This window comes from Macaca mulatta, chromosome 10 (genome assembly GCF_049350105.2).
Source record: "Macaca mulatta isolate MMU2019108-1 chromosome 10, T2T-MMU8v2.0, whole genome shotgun sequence".
Taxonomy (NCBI): domain Eukaryota; kingdom Metazoa; phylum Chordata; class Mammalia; order Primates; family Cercopithecidae; genus Macaca; species Macaca mulatta.
In genome coordinates, this window is record NC_133415.1 from 91,940,239 (window position 1) to 91,962,577 (window position 22,339).

At 48.0% G+C, this 22,339-nt stretch overlaps 1 protein-coding gene across 4 annotated transcripts in view; it reads left to right on the forward strand.

The window, feature by feature from the left end:
- LOC144332162 (uncharacterized) overlaps positions 1-22,339 on the forward strand; it is a 402,040-nt gene that overhangs the window by 13,377 nt on the left and 366,324 nt on the right. For 2 of the 4 annotated variants that reach the window (XR_013399943.1, XR_013399944.1), the window contains exon 1: positions 18,656-18,710. The exons of 1 other annotated variant lie outside the window; for it this stretch is intronic. The gene's annotated coding sequence lies outside the window, so the exon portion shown is untranslated. Of the gene's footprint in view, positions 1-18,654; positions 18,711-22,339 lie in introns of those variants that run through there. One more of the 4 variants, XR_013399945.1, reaches the window with a different exon arrangement.

The window sequence follows — 22,339 nt, forward strand, 5'->3', positions numbered from 1 at the left end:
TATTCCATTGTATGGCTATAATAATAATAATGCAATGGCTATAATTCTGGATTGTTTCTAGGTTTTGGCTGTTGCAAACAATGCTGGCTGAAGCATTCTTTCTTTCTTTTTATTTTACTTTAAGTTCTGGGATGCATGTGCAGAACGTGCAGGTTTGTTACATGGGTATACATGTGCCATGGTGGTTTGCTGCACCTGTCAAACTGTCATCTAGGTTTTAAGCCCCGCATGCATTAGGTATTTGTCCTAAGCATTCTTTTTATTGAGACAGGGTCTCACTCTGTCACCCAGGCTGGAGTGCAGTGGCCCCATCTTGGCTCACTGTAACCTCTGCCTCCTGGGTTCAAGCAATTCTCCTAATTCAGCCTCCTGAGTAGCTGGGACTACAAGTGGGTGTCAACATGCCTCGTTAATTTTTTGGTTTTGTTTTGTTTTGTTTTTAGTAGAGATGGGGTTTCACCATGTTGGCCAGGCTGGTCTCAAACTCCTGACCTCAAGTGATCCACCTGCCTTGGCCTCCCAAAGTGCTGGGATTATAGGCGTGCGCCACCATGCCCGACCGATGGTTGAAGCATTCTTATTACATATCTCCTGAAATACCTGGGCCCACATTTCTCTAGGAGAGGAAACCAGGAGATAAATATCCAGGAGAGGAAACTTTGGCTGAAGAATTTCCATGTCTTCAGCTGGACTAGACACTGCCAGACTGTCTTCCAGAGTGGTTGTACCGATTTACAGCTCCACCTGCAGCGTCAGAGTTCTCAGTGTGCCCTATCGTTATTTTTTCCCTAGTCCTCCATAACAGACATCGTTATTTTTTGAAATCAAAATGAATCAGTCAAGATTCTGGTAGGAAAGAGATGTACACAAAATGCTTATAACAATGCTAGGGTTCTATTTAAGAGAATTTAATGAAGAGATTATTTATACAAGGGTGGGCAGGATGAAAGAGACCAATAAGAAATGCTGAGACACACCCAGGCCCTAGGGCAGCAGGAAGCTGTTGCTGCCTCTGGGGCTGAAGGGACAGGAAGAGAAGAGGGGAAAGTGGAGGTCCCTGCCTGGGCTGTCAGCACACATCAGTGTTTCTCAACCCATCTTTCTCTCTCTCCCTCCCTCCCTCCCTCCCTCCCTCCCTCCCTCCCTCCTTTCCTTCCTTCCTTCCTTCCTTCCTTCCTTCCTTCCTTCCTTCCTTCCTTCCTTCCTTCCTTCCTTCCTTCCTTCCTTCCTTCCTCTTTCTCTCTCTTTCTCTCTCTCTCTCTCCTTCCTTCCTTCCTCTCTCTCTCTCTTTCCCTCCCTCCCTCCCTCCCTCCCTCCCTCCCTCCCTCCCTCCCTCCTTCCTTCCTTCCTTCCTGAGACAGAGTCTTACTCTGCAGTGAAGTGGCGTGATCTTGGCTGACTGCAGCCTCCGCCTCCCAGGTTCAAGCGATTCTTGCGCCTCAGCTACAGGGTAGCTGGGATTACAGGCACCCGCCACCATTTCTGGCTAATTTTTGTATTTTTAGTACAGATGGGGCTTCACCATGTTGGCTAGGCTGGTCTTGAACTCCTAACCTCTAGTGATCCACCCACCTCAGCCTCCCAAAGTGCTGGGATTATAGGCATGAGCCACCATGCCTGGCCTCAACCTGTTTTTCATTATGACACCCTGTTGCGGGTTGAATTGTGTCACCATCCAACATATGTCCAAGTCCTAACCTCCAATATCTGTGAATGTGACCTTATTTAGAAATAGGGTCTTAGCAGATGTAATCAAGTTAAGATGAGATCTGTCTTAGCTCAGGCTGCAAGAGCAAAATATCGTAGACTGGGAGGCTTAGACCTCGGGCATTTCTTGCTTACAGTTCTGGAGGCTTGGAGGTCCAAGATCAAGGCGCTGGTGCAGATTTGGTGCCTGCTGTGGGCACACTTCCTGGGTTGTAGACAGCCACCTTCTCGCTGTGACCTCACGTGGTCTTTCCTTGATGTGTTGGTGGGGAGGGAGAGAGAGCTCTATGTTCCTCTTCTTATAAGGGCATTAATCTCATAGTAAGGGTCCTACCTTCATAACCTAATCTAGACCTAATTATTATCTCCCAGTACCTCACTTTGGGGATTAGGGCTTCAATGTATGAATTTTGGTGGGAAACATTCTGTCCATAACAAAGGTCATACTGGATTAGGGTGAGCCTTCTGATGACTGGTGTCCCCGTAAGAAAAGGAAATGTGGACACAGACACAGGGAAGGAGGCCACGTGAAGCTGGAGGTAGAGATTGGAGTGATGCTGCTGCAAGCTGAGGAGCCCCAGGATTACCAGTGACCATGCAGAGCTGGATGAGGTGTGGAAGGCTGTGTCCCAAGAGCCTTCTAAAGAAGCATGGCCCAACAGACACCTTGATTCCTGACTTTTGGCTTCCAGAACTGTGAGAGGAAGCCACCCAAGTGTGTAATACTTTGTTATGGTCATCCTAGGAAACTAACACAGCCTCTCCCAGCAAGGAACCTTTTAAGGCATTTTTTCCCCTCATTGTCTCTTCCTTTTGATCTGTCGCCCAGGCTGGAGTGCAATGGCTCCATCTTGGCTCACTGAAACCTCCACCTCCTGGGTTCAAGTGATTCTCCTGCCTCAGCCTCCCAAGTAGCTGGGACTACAGGCATGTGTCATTATGTCTGGCTAATTTTTATATTTTTAGTAGAGACAGGGTTTCACCATGTTGGCCAGGCTGGTCTCGAACTCCTGACCTCAAGCGATCCTCCTGCCTCTGCCTCCCAAAGTGCTAGGATTACAGACATGAGCCACTGTGCCTGGTCCTGTGCTGTGGCTCTTTGGAGGGTGACAAATTATTGCAATATGTAAGGTTATGACTCCCCGAGAACCAGTGGTCACTCTCTTGGGGGCGTGATTGCTCTTGTTGAGGCTGCAGGAGCCAGAGGGAAGAGCCAAACTGAGGGCAGGCAGAGAAGGGACCAGAGAACAGATCCTCTTCCCTGTCTTTCCACCCACCCCTGGGTGGCCTCCCGCTGGCTGGACTCAGCCAGGAGCCAAGGCTGACGGGGTTCAGGGGTGCTGCCTTCTGAGGTCAGCCCGGGGAGCAGAGCAGGGCTAAGAGGGGAAGAGAATGGGTGCAGGTTGGGGCGCCCACGAAGAACAACTCAGTACACGGCCTGGCTGCTCCCAGCATCTGCCAGTCCTTCTGGGGGCTGTCCTTTCTCTGCTGGAAACGTAGGAAACCCCCCCCCAAGGCCAACACGGCCCAGCAACATGGGAGGAGAGGCTTATTTTCCATCCAGATGGCCTCTCCGGGTGACCCTGAACCACATGACCTATCTGAAGCTGGGCAGCTGCACTTCCTCTGTGCCCAGCCAGGGCAAGGGGCTCTTCACGAGGCTCTGACATTGTGGCAGTCAATACAGGCCTCCCCTAGCACCCCACGGCCCTCCTGGATGCCATGGAGGAGTGCAGCTCAGCGTCCCTGGCTTGCAGCTCCCCCACCTCCCCATCTGGCCCCCACCCCACCCCCTCCTCTTTAACAAGCCTTGGAACCCTTCCCCTCCCAGGCCCTTCAGGTCTGTTGCCTCAGGGAATCGAGGTTTCTATAAAGAAAAGCATGAAACAAGATGGACCTCAGCATCTTAGGGATGATCACAGACAGCAGAGTGTGGGAGATGAGTTTGGGTTCTGGGCCAGGCTGCCTGGGTTTGGATCCCGGATTTGCTATTCACTGGCTGTGGACCCCTGGGTAAGTTACCTAACCTCTCTGTGCCTCAGCTCTCTATCTGAAAAGTGGGGATATGACAATATCTGTCTTACAGAGTTATTTTGAGCATTAAATGAGCTAATGGATAGAAAGTGCTTAGAACTGTGCCTGGCATATAGTAAGTGCTATGTAAGAGTTAGATCTATTATCACTTTGCTAGGTGTGTCTCTATTTTGAATGTGCCATAGAAAGTTCTAGAGTTGGCTGGCCAGGCACGGTGGCTCATGCCTGTAATCCCAGCACTTTGGGAGGCCGAGGAGGGTGGATCAGTTGAAGTCAGGAGTTCGAGACCCAGCCTGGCCAAAATGGTGAAACCCTATCTTTACTAAAAATACAAAAAACTAGCCAGGCATGGTGGTGTGTGCCTGTAGTTCCAGCCACTCGGGAGGCTGAGGCAGGAGAATCGAACCTGGGAGGCGGAGGTTGCAGTGAGCCAAGATCACGCCATTGCACTCCAGCCTGGAGTGCCAAGAGCGGAACTCCGTATCAGGGAAACAAAACAAACAAACAACAACAACAACAAAAAAAAAAAAAAAAAAAGAAAGAAAAAAAGAAAGTTCTAGAGATGGCTAATGGTGCCACCTCACTGGAGTAGAGCTGGGCCTACAGGAGAAAAACTTTCACTTTTTAAAAATACTTACTTTATATCATTGAAAAAAAATTTTTTTGAGACAGGGCCTTGCTCTGTTGCCAGATTGGAGTACAGTTGTGGAATCATAGCTCATTGCAACTTCAAACGCCTAGGCTCAAGCAGTCCTCCTGCCTCAGCCTCCCACATAGCTGGGACTATAGATATGAGCCACTTATAGACATGAGCCACCCCACCACACCTGGCTAATTTTTATTTATTTATTTTTTGTAAAGACAGGGTCTTGCTATGTTTCCCAGGCTGGTCTTGAACTCCTGGTCTCAAGTGATCCTCCCACCTTGGCCTCCCAAAGCTCTGGGATTACAGTCATGAGCCACTGTGCCCGGCCTTATTTAAAATTTTTAAAACAAGTACTTGTAATAGTATTTATGAATAACATATTTGCTCTAGAAATTTTAGCTGTTTTTGTTTTTTTTGAGATGGCGTCTCGCTCTGTTTCTCAGGCTGGAGTGCAGTGGCGAGATTTCTGCTTACTGCAACCTCCACCTCCCAGGTTCAAGCAATTCTCCTGCCTCAGCCTCCCAGATAGCTGGGATTACAGGCGCCCACCACCACACCTGGCTGATTTTTGTATTTTTAGTAGAGACGGAGTTTTGCCATGTTGGTCAGGCTGGTCTTGAACTCCTGACCTCAGTGATCTGCCCGCTTTGGCCGCCCAAAGTGCTAGGATTACAGGCATGAGCCACCGCGCTCAGCCTCAGAAATTTTAACTTTTTAAATTAAAAGATAAGTTTTTGCAAAAATATGATAAGCTTTGCACCATTTAGCGTGGAATATAAGACAAGGCAGATTGTCATCAATCTCCTTTTCACTGCATGTGAGCTTCTAGAGCAAAATTTGTGGGTGTTCCTGGGATTGGGGTTGGACTTGCCTAGTTCCCTAGAATTGGGGGTTATTTAAACTTCTGCTGGACATGGAGGAGGGGCTGAGCCTTGGGCTGCACTCTCCGCACCCACCTCTAGTGGGCCTCCCAGGACCACCTGCCTCCCAGCACCTCCCCTGGTTGCCAGGGAAACGGCCCTGGATTGAGTGGAGCCATCCCCAACTCAGCCCAGTGATTTGTCCCTGTCTAATTATTATTACTCTTTGCATTTTCCTTTGGATGAGTAATGGGGGAGGGTCGGGGGGTGGGAGGGTGCAGGAGCAGAGGAGCAGTGATTTGTAGGGCTGGAAGCTCATCTTTGAGAGGAGGACATTTATCTTTCTGGAAGCAGAAAACCGCCCAATGGAGACGAATTCAACAGTTCCCGAGTGGTTCTGTTTGTGGATTCACACACTGATCCGGAGTTACCGACCTGGAATTGCATGTGCATGTGGGTTTGGGGTGTGGGAATGTGCACACATAGCAAGCAGACCTCTCAGAGTGGCTCTGTCCAGAGCCACAATCCTGTGAGTGTGTCTGTGGTTGTTGTGTGCTCATTGTGTACAGCTCCTAAAACGGTATGTGCACACGTCTGCATATGTCTGAATGTGTGGGCACACTTTGACTAGACTAGTCAGCCTAGGTGTGTCTGCTTGCGTGCACTCATGTGATAACATGTGGCTGTGTGTGCACATTGTAGACAAAGCAAGGAAAAGCTGGGCGGGAACACGTTGAATATGTAGCTATCAAATGTGTCTGTCTTCATGGGGCTCTATGTGTAGGGCCTGAGCACATGTGTAGCCAACTTCTGAGCATGCCTGCCTGTGAACATTGTACACATTGTCATGAGAACCAAAAAATAGACTGTAAAATCAGGGTGCTGACCTAAGCCAGAGACACCTGAGAGGAAGGCATAGGGTTTGGATAGTATGCAAGATATGCACACTGCACATTTTAGTAGCTGGGGTAGATTGCAAAAATGTCCCCACTCCTTTGTTCCTGCCTGAATCCTTGCCCTTTCAATGTGACTTTGCAGTTACTCCTAATAGAAGATAAAGTCTATTCCCCTACCCTCTTGACCTGGGCTGGACTTGAAACTTGCTTTGGGCAATAGAATGAAGTGGAAGGGACGATGAGTCGATTCTGAGCCTAGGCTTCAAGACAGCTGGCAGCTTCCACTAGCTCTCTTAGAACTGTGCCCAGCTGCACATGAACAAGGCTGAGCTAGGCTGCTGGAGGATGAGGGACCATTAGAGACTAGGGGGAGAACAGCCCAGTTATCCTGGCTGCAGTCGTCCTATACCATCTTATAGCCAACTGACTTGCAAACACATGAGAGAGTCCAGCCAAGACCAGCAGAGCTGCCCTTCCTAACCTTTAGCTGACCACAGATACATGTGTGAGCCCTGCTGACTCACAGACCTGTGAGCAATAACAGTTGTTTTTTTTTTGTTGTTGTTGTTGTTTTTTTTTTTTTTTTTTTGAGACGGAGTCTCGCTCTGTCGCCCAGGCTGGAGTGCAGTGGCGCGATCTCGGCTCACTGCAAGCTCCGCCTCCCGGGTTCACGCCATTCTCCTGCCTCAGCCTCCCGAGTAGCTGGGACTACAGGCGCCCACAACCGCGCCCGGCTAATTTTTTTTTGTATTTTTAGTAGAGACGGGGTTTCACCGTGGTCTCGATCTCCTGACCTTGTGATCCGCCCGCCTCGGCCTCCCAAAGTGCTGGGATTACAGGCGTGAGCCACCGCGCCCGGCAACAGTTGTTTTTAAGTCTCTTGAGTGTTGGGGTGATTTGTTATTGCAGCATTATTGTGGCAGTGCGTAACTCATTACTAACTGAATACTCAGCATACACACAGATGATGTACACACACAGCAAAAGCATATACCATAGGCATACACATAGGATTGATGACTCTGTGTACTGAAAGTATTAGTTAGTTATCTGTTGCTGTTACAAATTACTCCAAAATTTAGAAGCTTAACACACAAACATTTATTATCTCACAGTTTCTGTGAGTCAGGAATCAGGGCATGGCTTAGCTGAATGTCTTTGGCTCAAGGTCTTTCATGAGGTTACTGTCATATTATTGGGGCTGCAGCCTCATCTGAAGACTCAACTGAGGAAGTATCCACTTCCACCACTCACAGGTTGTTGTCACGATTCTGTTCCTTGATGGTGATTTGTTGTGGGGGGGGGGGTCTTCCTCAATTCCTTGCCATGTGGGATTTTCCACATGGCAAGCTTACAACATGGCTTACAATGTGGCAGAGTGAGACAGAGAAAAAGAGAGAAAGTGAGAGAGAGAGAGAGAGAGAGAGAGGCAATGGTATTTTTGTAACATTATTGCAAAAGTGACATCCATTATTTTTGCCATATTTGTTAGAAAAAAGTCACTAGATCCAGCCCACACTCAAGGAGAAAGGAGAGGGGATTACATGAAGTGTGAAAGGAGAGGGGGGATCATTGGGGGCCATCTCAGAGGCTGCCCACCACACAGGGTGTACACATACATAGGCTCACATTCAGCTGGACTAGCTGTACCAGATCAGCCTTTTTTCATGGCTTTTCCTCAGCCAAAGAAATTGACTGTCAGAGAAAGTGGGTTTTGCAGGTTCTAAAGACTCAGGTGCTATATTCTCTTGGTCCTGGCATTGGAGCTAAGGCTATTTTGCCTAGAAAGGAAGCTCTTTCTGCTGTGGGATGGTGGAGGAACACTTCACTCCAGACCTTCCAACCAGGGTTCCAAACATTCACATCCTGAAGCGTGAGGAGGCACAGGAATCCTCAGGTTCTCAGAGAGGAGGAGCCTTTACTTAGGGTGTGGCTGGAGGCAGAGATACCTGAGACTCTCTAGATGGGCAGATGCTGAGAGCTTTCTCCTTTTCGGGCATCTGACCTGGAGAAATGTGGTCTCCCTGCAGGATCTGATTTTCCTTTCAATCCCTTTCTCCTCTGTGGTCTCAGGGCTAGGCTGTCTATGAACATTGCAGACCCAGCCTACACATCCCCGAGATGGGCCAGCCCAACCTCTTCCTCCTTAGAGCTCACCTGCCCTTTCCACTCTCTTCCCAACCTGCAATTTCAGGTCCTTTTGTCCCCTCCCCACACCCAGAGCTGGATGTTGATGACCTGGGACCCTGTACACTGCACCAGCACTGGGAAATGAGCAGCTGTGTGTGTGTGTGTGTGAGGGTGGTGGGGCTGAGGTAGGGGTTTGTTTCAGTCCCCATATTAAGCCTCTTGCAGATTGAAATAGGCAGATGAAGTCAGGAGTGGTGGCTCACACCTGTAATCCCAGCACTTAGGGAGGCACAGGCAGGAAGATCGTTTGAGCTCAGTAGTTCAAGACCTGCCTATGCAACACAGCAAGATCCCGTTCTTGTTAAAACAAAACAAAACAAAACAAAACAAAACAAAGCAAAACAAAAGGGCAGATGTCCTGCCCTGTAAACCAGCCTCATGTTCAAACCTTCTGCTGGGGAAGTGGAGGGCAATGTGTCCTCCCAGAGTCTGTGTGGGGCTCCAGCCCAATGCAGTATGACTCCCTCCTCCTGCTGGGAGCCACTGGTCTGCACGTATTCACCCGTCTCCCTGCTTAGAGCTGCTCACTGCCGAGGAGCCAGACTGTCCACTCCCAGGACCAATTTGGGCCAAGAATAAAGTCAGGTTTCCTAGCTCAGAGCTCTTGAACTGGAGAGTTTTTGGGCCCCTTGTGTACGGTCCCAGTCCCTCTGCTTTGAATAAAATTGTGTGTGAGGGTCTTGACATGGTCCAGGGAGGGATGATGGAGTTTGGACTGGGGGAGGTGGTGGGGATGGAGAGAAGCGTGGGTGGGTTTAAGAGACATTTAAGCAGTCTGGCTGCCGAAGCTCAGAGGGTGTAGATATAGAGGCTGGGTGAGGAGATGGGGCAGGAGGGAGGAGGATGAGGAAGAATGACACACAGCATGTTTTCTGTAAAGTTCACTGGGGATAATGAGTGCCTCTGGCATTTGAGTAACAAATACAGCAGCTTTAGTCTCCTGTCCGGGGTTGGCTCCGAGGCGCTAATGATACCTAATGATACCTGCATGCAGAACTTCCAGAAGGGCAGGTAGAAACTTAGTTACGAGAGGTCACTTTCTGGGAAAAGAGGCAGAGTGTATTCCCTGAAGGCTGTGTTACTCTAGGAAGTTGGATATTGGGCATCCTGAGACTCTGGGAAGACAGTCCATGTTCCAACCCTCCCCTCCAAGCCCCTACCCACTCAAGGTCATCCCTCAGGACTGGCTCCTCCCTGACTTTTCTCCTCACTTCTACCCTTTGCTTCAATCCAGCCCTGTTTCTATTTTTGTTCTCTGAGCTCTGGACTCTGTATTTGTCAGGACTTTATTGATTTGTGTAATGAGACACTTAGAGATACGTCTGTCTTCAGGAAGCGCTGGATCCAGGAGATTGGCCAGTGGTGTCAGGAGTCAGCTCTGCTTTATCTTTCAATGCTCCTTTCCTTTTTGTGTTCTTTGAAAAGCTTTTTATGAATTTTTTTTTGACACAAGGTCTCACTCTGTCACCCATGCTGGAGTGCAGTCATTCGATCATAGCTCGCTGAGGCCTCCGACTCCTGGGTTTAAGGGATCCTCTCACCTCAGCCTACCAAGTCTCTGGGATTACAGAATGAGCCACTGCTTCTGGCTCCGTGTTCTTGATTCTCAGTCTACACAGCTGCTGCAACCCTAGATTTTCACTTTCATGCTGAACAACCTCAGAGCAAAGAAGACCTTTATTTTCAGGACAGTTCCAGCAAAAGCCTCAGGACTGACTTGCTGGTGTGAACCAGTCACTGGCCCAGCAGGACGTGGCAATTTGCCTGGCTGGGCATGTATGGGTGCTCACCCTGAGGGTTGGCCCAGCCCAGCTCAAACCACACAGCCTGAACGTGGGAGGGGGTGGTCCTCAGAATGAAATTGGGGTACTAAAAGCAGAGAAAGAGGAATGGAGCCCAGGTGGAGAGGACCCATGGAGATTGACCCCAGACCCTACCTTGTCTCTGTCTCCTTCCTGGCATGCTTGACTTCCAGTATTGGGAACTCACTCACTCATCCAGCCCCAGGTTTGGCTCTGACACTTTACTTTGGTCACCTGGGGTAGGAAATTTTGCTCTGGCCTCACCAAACCTTGTTCTTTTCCTAACCACTGAAGAAGAAACACTGTATAAGGGTCTTCCGGAGAAGCAGGACCAACAGGATATATGTATACACGTAGAAACAGATTGATTCTAGGGGCATGACTCCTGCGATGTTGGAGGCTGACAAGTCCCAAGGTCTGCAGGGTGAGTTGGCAAGCTGGAGATGCCAGAGAGCTAGTGCTGGAGTTCCTGCCTGAATGCTGGGAGAGACCCAGGAAGAGCTGATGTTTCCATTCTAGGAAGAGGGCAGGGAAATAGGTCAATGTCCCAATTGGAAAGAGGTTAGGTAGGAGGAAAGATTCACTTTTACAGTGGGGAGGGTCAGCCTTTTTTCTTCTATTCAGCCCTTCTACTGATTAGTGAGGCGCGCCCATATTATATGTGGTGGGGGACAGTCTGTTTTATTCAGTCTGTCCATTTAAATGTTAATCTCATCCCCAAACACCCTCACAGACACACCCCGAATAATGTTTGAACAAATATCTGGGCACTCCATGGCCCACTCAAATTGGCACATAAAATTAACCGTCACAGGCACCAAGCAGGTCATCTCTGACGCTCTCTAAGGCTGGATCAGAGAGCTGGTCAGAGGACTGGGTTGGAACTCTGGGCTGAGTTGGAACTCTGACAGGGCATCCTCTCTGTGCCCCGAATGACCTTTTTGCCTATCTTGGAGAGGTTGTGTATTTCATTTGCCTGTACCTCATTCCAAAATACTGTCTTCCTTGGTTACCGTCAGGGCTGGGGAACCAGGCAAGGTCTGTTGCCAAGTTCCCTCCACAGGCTCCAACTCCGTCAGGGCGGGGTCCACTCTATCATCTCCACCCTGTCCTGTGCCCTGGGAAGGCTGACTCCTGGGGGCTGGGGCTTCTGGGCTCCAGGCAGAGTGGGTCCTAGGAGCCCCCTTGGGATCAGAGAAATGGGGTACAGCTGCCAGGGGTTGGTTCCCCTGCTCCTGCCACAGCTGTGTCCCTCTTCCCTGGAGGTGGCCCTCCCTGCGGCTCCCCCGGCACAGGCTCAATGACACTGTCCTTCCTCCTCTCACCCTCAGGTACAGGGATGTGGCTGCTCCTGCTGGTCCTGGTTCCAGGGGGCTCCCCTCCCCTGTTGGGGCCCTTGACCCTGCCGACACCTCTGACAGTCCCCTCATTTTATCTGTGCAGAATCCCAGCAGGCTGTGTTGAGAGCAGTGTTCCCGTGGGAGCCACCAGGGGGAGCGGGGGCCAGCCAGGCCCTGAGAGGCTGTGTCGGGGGGACTCCGCTGTGGGCGCTACCAAGTGCTCCCCTGTGGGCACTACCAAGTCTGTCTAAGGCTTCGTGTCCAGAGAAGGCTCAGAGCAGCCAGCAGGGTTATCCTAAGTGAATCCTACCCTCCGTCATTGGTATGATGAATTTGGGCAGTTAACAGAGCCTGGGTCACTTTCTTTCATCGCCTCTCATTTGTTGTGTGACCCATAGCAAGTCAAGTCAGGTGAGCTTTCTAAGCCTCAATTGCCTCACCTGTAAAGTGGGTATACTAAGACCTCCCCCAAGGCCACTCTCCATGGCTTATTTCATCCTGAACAGTGACTTTGTCTTTGGGAAGAATTAAGTTTGGCCCCAATTTCATTCATTCATTTGTTCATACATTCAGGGACTGCCCCCTGGGCTTCACAGCATGCTAGAGGCTGGGTTTAACTCTTACCCGTCAGGTCAGAAGCAACTTCCCTCCCTTTTCTCCCTCCTTCATAAAGTTTTTTTTTGTTAATGGACTTTATTGAGGTATAATTTACATAAAAGTTGTATATTTTAAGTTTATAGATCAACCACCTTTGACAAATGTATACACCTGTGTAATCTGCGCCCCAACCAAGACATAGACCATTTCCATGACTCTGGAAAGTTCCCTGGAGTTTCGTTGTAGTCACCTCCCATCCACCCCCTCACCGTCAAGCCAGCTGTGATCCAATTTCCATCACTATCTCAGTTGAAATTTTCATTTACTTTCATTTTGCCTGTCGTGCCCTTTTCCTTTCCCTTCCTTCCCTTCCCTTTCTTTCTTTCGTTTCTTTTTTTTTTTTTGAGATGGGGTATTGCTCTGTTGCCCAGGCTGGAGTGCAGTGGTGTGATCACAGCTCACTGCAGCCTTGACCTCCCAGACTCAAGCAATTCTCCCACGTCAGTCTCCAGAGTAATGGGGACTACAGGTGTGCACCACTACTAGCTAATTTCTAAATTTTTTGTAAAGATGGGGTCTTGCTATGTTGCCCAGGCTGGTGTTGAACTCCTGGGCTCAAGTGAGCCTCCCACTTCAGTCTCCCAAGGTGTTGGGATTTAGGTGTGAGCCACCACACCCAGCCGTGTTTTACACAAGGAGAGCACACATCTCCTTGGTAAAACATATTCATTTTCCTATAACCTATCTTCTTCAACCATGTCAATAATGGCCAGATAAAATACATGAACACGAACACAGACACGGGCACATACGTGTACCTACGTACACACACAACCCTCTCACATACGCACATTCACACTCACACACATACACGCATTACACAAACTTACATGTATGCACACAAATATAAGTTAAGGAAACTTTTTCAAGGCTCAAAAAGATCTAGGCCATGGTGAGACAGAACACAGTTGTGTTTTTACTGAAACCCCTCATGTTAGTGCACACATGAACACACATGCATACAAGCCCCAAAGCTGAGAATCATTTGCCATCACCTCCTGCTCCCCTGTCAGAGTCAGCGCAAGAAGAGAAAAATCGGAATTCTTTCCCTGTCTCAAAAGTAAAAGGGACAAATTAGTTTCTTGTCAGTGCACCGCAATAAATACATTGTCATTTTTATCCCCCAGTGAATCATAGTCTCCATTTCTCCCGTAACTATTATACAGTCTGCTGGCACTATATCATTTTTTGGTAATTTTATTTTCACCAATTGTTTTATGAAATTTTTGAGTTTTATGGACACTAAAACAAATCTAGCCTGCGAGTGTTATAGCCCTTTAAATCATCGGCAGGAAATCTCAAGGTTCCTCCAGACTGTGGTGGAAGGAGGCTTTAGGGAAGAAAGATCGCCCCTAGCTTATAAACTGAGCAAAAACCCAGAGATAAGTTTGTAAAAGGGACATAGATCATGGCGGGTGAAAACTGGGGTGTAAAACATCTCCCTGCTCAGCTCCTATAAGAATAAAAATGGGCTTTTATTTAGCAGAAACACTAAAGTAGTTGGGGGGAAGGAACACACAGTCCTATCTCCTCTTTCTTAGCCACAAGAGCCTGTATTTCCCTGTGGGTCAGCGTGAGCCTAACTCCAGCAGCTCATAGCCAGGAGGATAACCAGGTTAGGCACCATCTCAGGGAAGCTGAGAATCCCCGTGATGTTGACACAAAACAACCTTCTGTGAATGTCAAGGTCACATCTCTGATGTCAGTGGAAAAAGGGATAAAACTGACTCTAAAGCACATGGGAAAAGAAAAAACAACAATCCAATCCAACAAGAGGAGAAGAGCTAAATTGATGTGAAAGAAGGTTTGCCTTACCAGGTATTAAAATGCATTATAAAGCTACAGTAATAAAAGCAGCATGTTACTGGCATACCACTAGACAGACAAATCAATGGAATGAAATAGATAGTCCTAAATAAAACTCAGTCCATGAAAAATGAAAGATCACATATCAATAGAAGAGGGATGGATTATTCAGTAAATGCTATCTGTAAATCTGGTTATTTGGAAAACAGTCAATTTAGATATTTGTCTCATTCGAGAGTTCAAAAAATAAAAACTGGATGAGTGAAACATTTGAAACTAAAAAGTAAACAATAAAAGACTAGAATAAAGTATTAAAAAAGTATTTGATTTCCAGATGAGGAGGCCTTTATCCATGACTTTGGATAGAGCTGCTAAGAAAAAAGACCAACAGATTTAGCTTCCAACGTGTTTACATGCCTGCATCTCAAGACATATCCCCCATCTAGAGGCCAAAAAAAAAAAAAAAAAAAAAAAAAAGGCTGGGCATGGTGGCTCATGCCTGTAATCCCAGCGCTTTGGGAGGCTGAGGCAGGAGGACTGCTTGAGCCCAGGAGTCTAAGACCAGCCTGGGCAACATGACAAGATTCTGTCTCTACAAAAAATAATAAGAAAAAATTAGCCAGACATGGTGGCATAAGCTTGTGGTCCTAGCTGGGAGGGTAAGGTAGGAGGATCTGTTGAGCCTAGGAGATTAAGGCTACAGTGGGCCATGTTTGCACCACTGCACTCCAGCCTTGGCAACAGAGCGAGACCCTGTCTTCAAAAAACAAAAACAAAAACAAAACAACAACAACAAAAAACTCAAGCAACCAAAAACAAAAAAAACTGAAGGACAAGCTGACCAAACCTTTTTGACATGCATGACAGCAAAAGGTAAATCTCTATAAATTGATAAAGAAAATCACTAGGACTTGATGGAATGGACAGAGGACACAACCCTATAATTCAATGAAAAAAAAAATCTCCTAAGCATAGGAAAACATTTCTAACCATACTAGCTGTGATGGTTCATTTTATGTCAACTCGTGCCCAATGTGGTCAAACATTATTCTGGGTGTATCTATTTCTGGATGAGATTGACATTTGAATTTGGGTAGACCGAGTAAAGCCTTCCTCATGAGGGTGGATCTCATCCAGTCAGTTGAAGGCTTGAATAGAACACAAAGGCTGCCCTCCTGTGAGTACGAGAACTCTTCCTGCCTGGCTGTCTTCAAGCTGGGATATCAGGGGTTTTTTCCCGTGGGTTTGGACTCAAATGGAAACACTGGCTCTTCCTGGGTCTCAAGTCTGCTGGCATTTGGACTAGAACAACATCACTGGCTCTCCCAACTATCTAGCTTGCCTGACTGCAGATTTTGGAACTTAGCTTCTATAATTGCACGTGCCAGTTCCCTCTATTGAATCTCTTTGCATATCAATATCATCTCTATCTATCCATCTCTCCTCTTGATTCTGTTTCTTTGGAAAACTGTGACTAATATGCTAGGCATCAGGGATATACAAATTAAAATTCCACTGATAGGCTAGTTTTTCTCATGCCTCTTGATTTTTTGAGAATTCTCTTGGATTCTCCTGATCAGAATCTAGACAAAGCTTATCCAATCCGTGGCCTGTGGGCTGCATGCAGGCCAGGACAGCTTTAAATGCGGCTCAATGCAAATTGATAAACTTTCTTAAAATATTATAAGATTTTTTTCAGCTACTGTTAGTATTAGTGTATTTATGTGTGGCTCAAGACAGTTCTTTTTTTTTTGAACTGGAGTTTCACTCTATTGCCCAGGCTGGAATGCAATGGCTCAATCTCAGCTCACTGCAACCTCCGCTTCCCAGGTTCAAGCTATTCTTCTGCCTCAGCCTCCCGAACAGCTGGGATTACAGGCATGCACCATCTTGCCTGGCTAATTTTTGTAGTTTTTTTTTTTTTTTTTTTTTTAGTAGAGACAGGGTTTCACCATGTTGGCCAGGCTGGTCTTGAACTCCTGACCTCGGATAATCTGTCCTCCTCAGTCTCCCAAAATGCTGGGATTACAGGTGTGAGCCCCCGCGCCTGGCCTCAAGACAGTTCTTATTCTTCCAGTGTGGCCCAGGTAAGCCAAAAGATTGGTCGCTCCTCATCTGGACATTCTCAAGTGTCTCCCAACTTAAAATATGATCTCTCTCTCTCTTTTTTTTGTTTTTTTCAGACGGAGTCTCGCTCTGTCGCCCAGGCTGGAGTGCAGTGGCGCAATCTCGGCTCACTGCAAGCTCTGCCTCCTGGGTTCACACCAATCTCCTGCCTCAGCCTCCCAAGTAGCTGGGACTACAGGTGCCCACCGCCACGCCTGGCTAATTTTTTTTTTTTTGTATTTTTAGTAGAGACGGGGTTTCGTGGTTTCAACGTGTTAGCCGGGATGGTCTCGATCTCCTGACCTCGTGATCTGCCCGCCTTGGCCTCCCAAGGTGCTGGGATTACAGGTGTGAGCCACCGCGCCCGGCCAAAATCTCTCTTTATTCCCAGAGCTGTGTCAAATCGCTAACTCCTCTTTCCCTCTCACAGCCCACTTTCTTTAAACTGCTGGCAAGACCTGCCTCTTCCTCTCTTGTCATGCAGTCGTCAAACCCTTCCACGTGGCTTCCCACCCGCCTCTTCCGCGGAACCTCATGTCTGGGTCCTCATCAGGGTCTGCCTGTCCACCACTCCAGGGGCGCTGTTTGCAGGACTTTGATGGGAGTCATGTCCCGCTGTTCAGTACAGCTGCCCTGCTGCAGATTCCTGGGAGCTTGCAGCCCTTTCCTTATCAGAGCTTTCAGGTACCTTTGACCCCAGGATGGTAGAAGTGAGGTTTATGGGAGGCGAAGAGAAGATGGCCTTCCACGGAGTTTTTAACACGCATTACTGCCCCACTCTTTGGAGGCAAATGAGTACATACTACTTCCTTGGTATCTCACATAGGAAAAACAAGCTCTGGAGAGTCATCCTTTTCACTTTTATTTAACTGTGTGTTTAAAAATGTAACAGATACTCCGTTAACCCTGAAAATCTGAACAAGTCTTACTAGTTCTTTCTACCCACCCACATTAGCTTGCCTTATTGTTATTACTTTTTTTTTGTGATGGGGTCTCGCTCTGTTGCCTAGGATGGAGTGCAGTGATGCTATCATAGCTCACTGCAGCTTCAAACTCCTGGGCTCAAATGGTCCTCCTGCCTCAGCCTCCTGAGTAGCTAGGACTACAGACATGTGCCTTCACGCCTGGCTAATTTTTCTTTTCTTTTTTTTTTTTTTTTTGAGACTGAGGCTGGCTCTGTCGCCCAGGCTGGAGTGCAGTGGCCGGATCTCAGCTCACTGCAAGCTCCGCCTCCCGGGTTTACGCCATTCTCCTGCCTCAGCCTCCCGAGTAGCTGGGACCACAGGCGCCCGCCACTTCGCCCGGCTAGTTTTTTTTTGTATTTTTTAGTAGAGATGGGGTTTCACCGTGTTAGCCAGGATGGTCTCGATCTCCTGACCTCGTGATCCGCCCGTCTCGGCCTCCCAAAGTGCTGGGATTACAGGCTTGAGCCACCGCGCCCGGCCACGCCTGGCTAATTTTTCTTATTTTTTGTAGAGATGGGGTCTCACTATGTTTGCTCAGGCTGGTCTTGAATTCCTAGCTTCAAACGATCCTCTTGCCTTGGTCTCCTAAAGTGAATTTGCCTTATTGTTAATGTGCAAATCATAGCATCTGGCACATAGGAAAAGGTATAGGACCTGTCATTTGAACCCAGTTGGTCTGGCTTCACAATTTGTCATTTATCTCCTGGATGTTGGTTACCTGTAGTCTGTTCTTCCCCCAGCAGCCAAAGAGAACATTCTAAGACTAAAATTCCATCACTCTCCCAGTATAATAGAAGCCTTCAAAGACTTCTATTTGCATATACAATAAAAGTCTTGCCTGGCCCCCGTCTGTCTTTCCAGCCTTTCTTTCCCACCCCTTTCCTTGGATCACTTTGATTTAACCACAGTGATCTCATTTGTGTTTCTTTTTTTTTTTTTTTTTGAGACGGAGTCTCGCTCTGTCACCCAGGCTGGAGTGCAGTGGCACTATCTCTGCTAACTGCAAGCTCCGCCTCCCGGGTTCATGCCATTCTCCCGCCTCAGCCTCCGGAGTAGCTGGGACTACAGGCGCCCACCACCGCGACCGGCTTATTTTTCTTGTATTTTTAGTAGACACGGGGTTTCACCATGTTAGCCAGGATGGTCTCGATCTCCTGACCTCGTGATCCGCCTGCCTTGGTCTCCCAAAGTGCTGGGATTACAGGTGTGAGCCACTGCGCCCGGCCTCATTTATGTTTCTAGAACACTCAGCACTTGCCCATGTCAGGACCTTCGGCTGTGCCATGGCTTCTGCCCTATCAGCTCCTCTCTGCTGGGTTTCCTGTGGCTGGTTCCTGCTGTTCCTTCTCCTGGTTAGGCTTCAGATTAACCCCCACCTGATCAGAGAGGCCACCCCTGGCCACAGTTTAAGGAGCCAGTGAGTGCCCCTTTTATTAGTTATCCCGGTTGATATGGTCTGGCTGTGTCCCTATCCAAAATCTCATCTTGAATTATAATCCCCACAATCCTCACACGTCAAGGGTGGGACCAGGTGGAGGTAATTGAATCACGGGGGCAGTTTCCCCCATGCTGTTCTCGTGAGAGTGAGTGAGTCTCACGAGATCTGATGGTTATATAAATGTCTCACGGTTGCCGTTGCACTCTTTGTCCTGCCGCCGTCTGAAGAAGGTGCCTGCTGCTTCTTTGCCTTCCGCCATTATTGTAAGTTTCCCGGGGCCGCCTCAGCAGTGCAGAACTGTGAGTCTGTTAGACCTTTTTCCTTTATAAATTACCCAGTCTCGGGTATTTCTTCATAGCAGTGTGAGAACGGACTAATACACCAGTCTTTTGTTGGTTTCCTTTTAGCACTTTTCATAGCTTGCAGTTTTCTTATTTTATTTATTTTATTTTATTCTGAGACGGAGTCTCCCTCTGTCACGCAGGCTGTAGTGCAGTGGCATGACCTCAGGTCACTGCAACCTCCATCTCCCGGGTTCAAGTGATTCTCCTGCCTCGGCTTCCCAAGTAGCTGGGGTTACAGGCGTGAGCCATCACGTTGGCTAATTTTTGTATTTGTAGTAGAGATCTGGTTTCACCGTGTTAGCCAGGCTGGTCTTGAACTCCTGGCTTCAAATGATGCACCCACCTCAAGCCTTGCAAAGTGCTGGGATTACAGGCATGAGTCACCATGCCTGACCAACTTGCAATGTTTAAAAGTTGATTTGTCTGCTTGTTTTGGCTCTTGCCCATTAGAAGCTAAGCGTCATGAGGACAGGAGCTCTCTGCCCCCAGTGTTGTGGTGTGCCCAAGCACAATGCTTGGGACATAGAAGACACTTAGAATGGAGAACTATCCACCAAATTCTCCCCTCTGTCCCACTGAACAAACAGCCCTGTTTCCCAGAGAGGCGGAAGGATAACAAGTGGGAACTTATCTGGCCGGGACTAGTAGCAGCTGTAGATTTGTGGAGAAGGGGGCAGCTTGTTTACATTCGCTTGCTTATTTATTTATTTATTTATTTATTTATTTATTGAGACTGAGTCTCACTTTGTTGCCCAGGCTGGAGTGCAGTGTTGTGATCTCGGCTCACTACAACCTACGCCTCCCGGCTCAAGCGATTCTAGTGCCTCAGCCTCCCGAGTAGCAGGGACTACAGGTGTGAGCCACCACGCCAGGCTAATTTTTGTATTTTAGTAGAGATGGGGTTTCACTGTGTTGGACAGGCTGGTCTCAAACTCATGACCTGAGGTGATCCACCTGCCTCGGCCTCCTAAAGTGCTGAGATTACAGGTGTGAACCACTGCACCCGGCTGACATTGGCTTATTTTTGGTTCTAGATTGATGCTTTGCGGACTCTAACATGCACAGGCAGTCACTTGGGATCTTGTTAAAATGCGGTTTCTGGGCCGGGCGCGGTGGCTCACGCCTGTAATCCCAGCACTTTGGGAGGCCGAGGCGGGCGGATCACAAGGTCAGGAGATCGAGACCACGGTGAAACCCCGTCTCTACTAAAAATACAAAAAATTAGCCGGGCGCGGTGGCGGGCGCCTGTAGTCCCAGCTACTCAGGAGGCTGAGGCAGGAGAATGGCGTAAACCCAGAAGGCGGAGCTTGCAGTGAGCCGAGATCGCGCCACTGCACTCCAGCCTGGGCGACAGAGCGAGACTCCGTCTCAAAAAAAAAAAAAATGCGGTTTCTGATGCGGTAGGTCTGGAGTATGGCTTAGATTCGGCATTTCTAACCAGCACTCAGGTGATGCTGATAGTGTTGGCTACACATGTAAAGAAGCAAGGGCGTGATTCTCAAACTTGGCTGCATATTGGAATTACCTGGGACCTTTACCTAGAAATTCTGATGTAATTGGTCTGGGCTGTGGCCTGGTCATCGTTTTTATTTTTTAAAGTGCACAGTACTGCGGCCAAGTTTGAGGACCCCTGCTCTGGACAGTGTTTTACTTTATACATAATTGTGATCAAATAAAGACATTTGACTTGTCAGAATTTTTTTCAGGAACAGCATTGCATTTTTATGCCAAAGGAAAGTTCCTTGACAAGCTTGCCTGAGTCACAGCAGGGCCAGAAAGTGGGATGAACTCTTCTGCAAGGACAAGGCAGAGATGGGGCTCTGCCTGCCTTAGGGAGAAGAGGGAAGTAGAAACAGAGTCACAAGCTGGTGGGTAACAAAGATGGAGGAAGGCCTCCTGCTCCTGCCCCTTAAATCTTCAGAAAATTAAATACTGAAATGCTTGAAAATAATGGAATATATTTTAAAGGATGCCAGTGAAGGCAGTAGTGGTTCCCCGGCTTATTTGCAGATTCGAATTGCTTGCAAGTTCTTACAAAAGTTCCAAATTAGCTCAAAATCTCAGGGTAGGACACAGGCCCCAGAACTTTCTGAAGCTCCCCTGCAGATTCCAACATGCAGGCATGTTTGGGAACCCCTGGGTTCAGATGATGAGCCTCCTGCAACCCAGGCAGATGAATGCAGGGTGCAAAGGCAGCAGCCAGTGTTAGGCAGTGCAGGAATTCCCCAAATGCAGAGAATGTTCTGGACTCTGAGCTTATGAAATCAGAGTTCGAATTCAAGTGGAGCCAGAACTCCAAGCCAGGAGAGTCCCAGTCAGCAACCACTAAGGAGGCACTTGGTTTGAGAGAATGGCTTCTGTAAGCCTGTTTCGTCCTCTGTTAAGTGGGAGTAATAACACCTGTGCCTAAGAAATGTTTTGAGGAACAGAGGAAAAGATGTGGATAGATTTGCTTTGTTATGTGCTGTGTAGAGAGGCAGCTCCATATAGCTCTTTGAATGTGGTTTACTGCTTTACAGGGCACAGCTTTTGATAGGGATAATGGAGAATAACTTGTGAATCTAGGTTGGGAAGTATCCACCAGTACAGGAAAGAGGCACTGGCTGAATCGCCACCTTGTGGTGGAAACTTGACTTGCAGGAGTGGGAGCCAGAGGCTTAAAATGAATAGACTTAAATTGTACCAAGCCCAGCGGGGTTTCTCACCCTCTGCACTACTGACATTTTGGGCAAAATAATTCTTTGTTGGGGAGTAGTTTTGTGCATGGTAGGATATTTAGCAGCATGCATAGCCTTTTCCCACTAGTCACACCGCTCCCCTGCAGCTGTGACAACCAAAAATGTCCCCAGATGTTGCCAAATATCCCTCTCCAAGGGCAGAATTCCTCCTGGTTGAAAACCAGGGTGCTACAGAAAACATCAAACAATAATAAGAACAATAATAATACATTCTAGCAGTTTTTGAGTGCTTAATATTTCTAGTGCTTTGCCTAACATGCTAACCACTTTACATCTGTTGATTTCTTTGATTCTCACAACATCTCCCTGTCTCCAATTTAAACATGAGGAAGCTGGCCGGGCACGCAGGCTCATGCCTGTAATCCCAGAACTCTGGGAGGCTGAGGTGGGTGGATCACCTGAGGTGAGGAGTTTGAGACCAACCTGGCCAACATGGTGAAACCCTGTCTCCACTAAAAATACAAAAATTAACTGGGTGTGGTGGCGCATGCCTGTAATCCCAGCTACTCGGGAGGCTGAGGCAGGAGAATTGCTTGAGCCCATGAGGTGAAGGTTGCAGTGAGACCAGATTGCACCACTGCACTCCAGCCTTGGTGGCAGAGTGAGGTTCTGTCTCAAAAAAAAAAAAAACAAAAAAAAAACTGAAGTCTGGAGAGGTCACACTTTCCTGGGATCACATTTCCATGCTTAGAGAAATTGATTGAGCTTAGTCTGGAGTAGAGGGTGTCTGGAGACCAAAATCTGTATTAGTTTCCTAACGTTGTAACAAAATCACAATAAACTTAGTAGCTTAAAACAACACCAATGTAT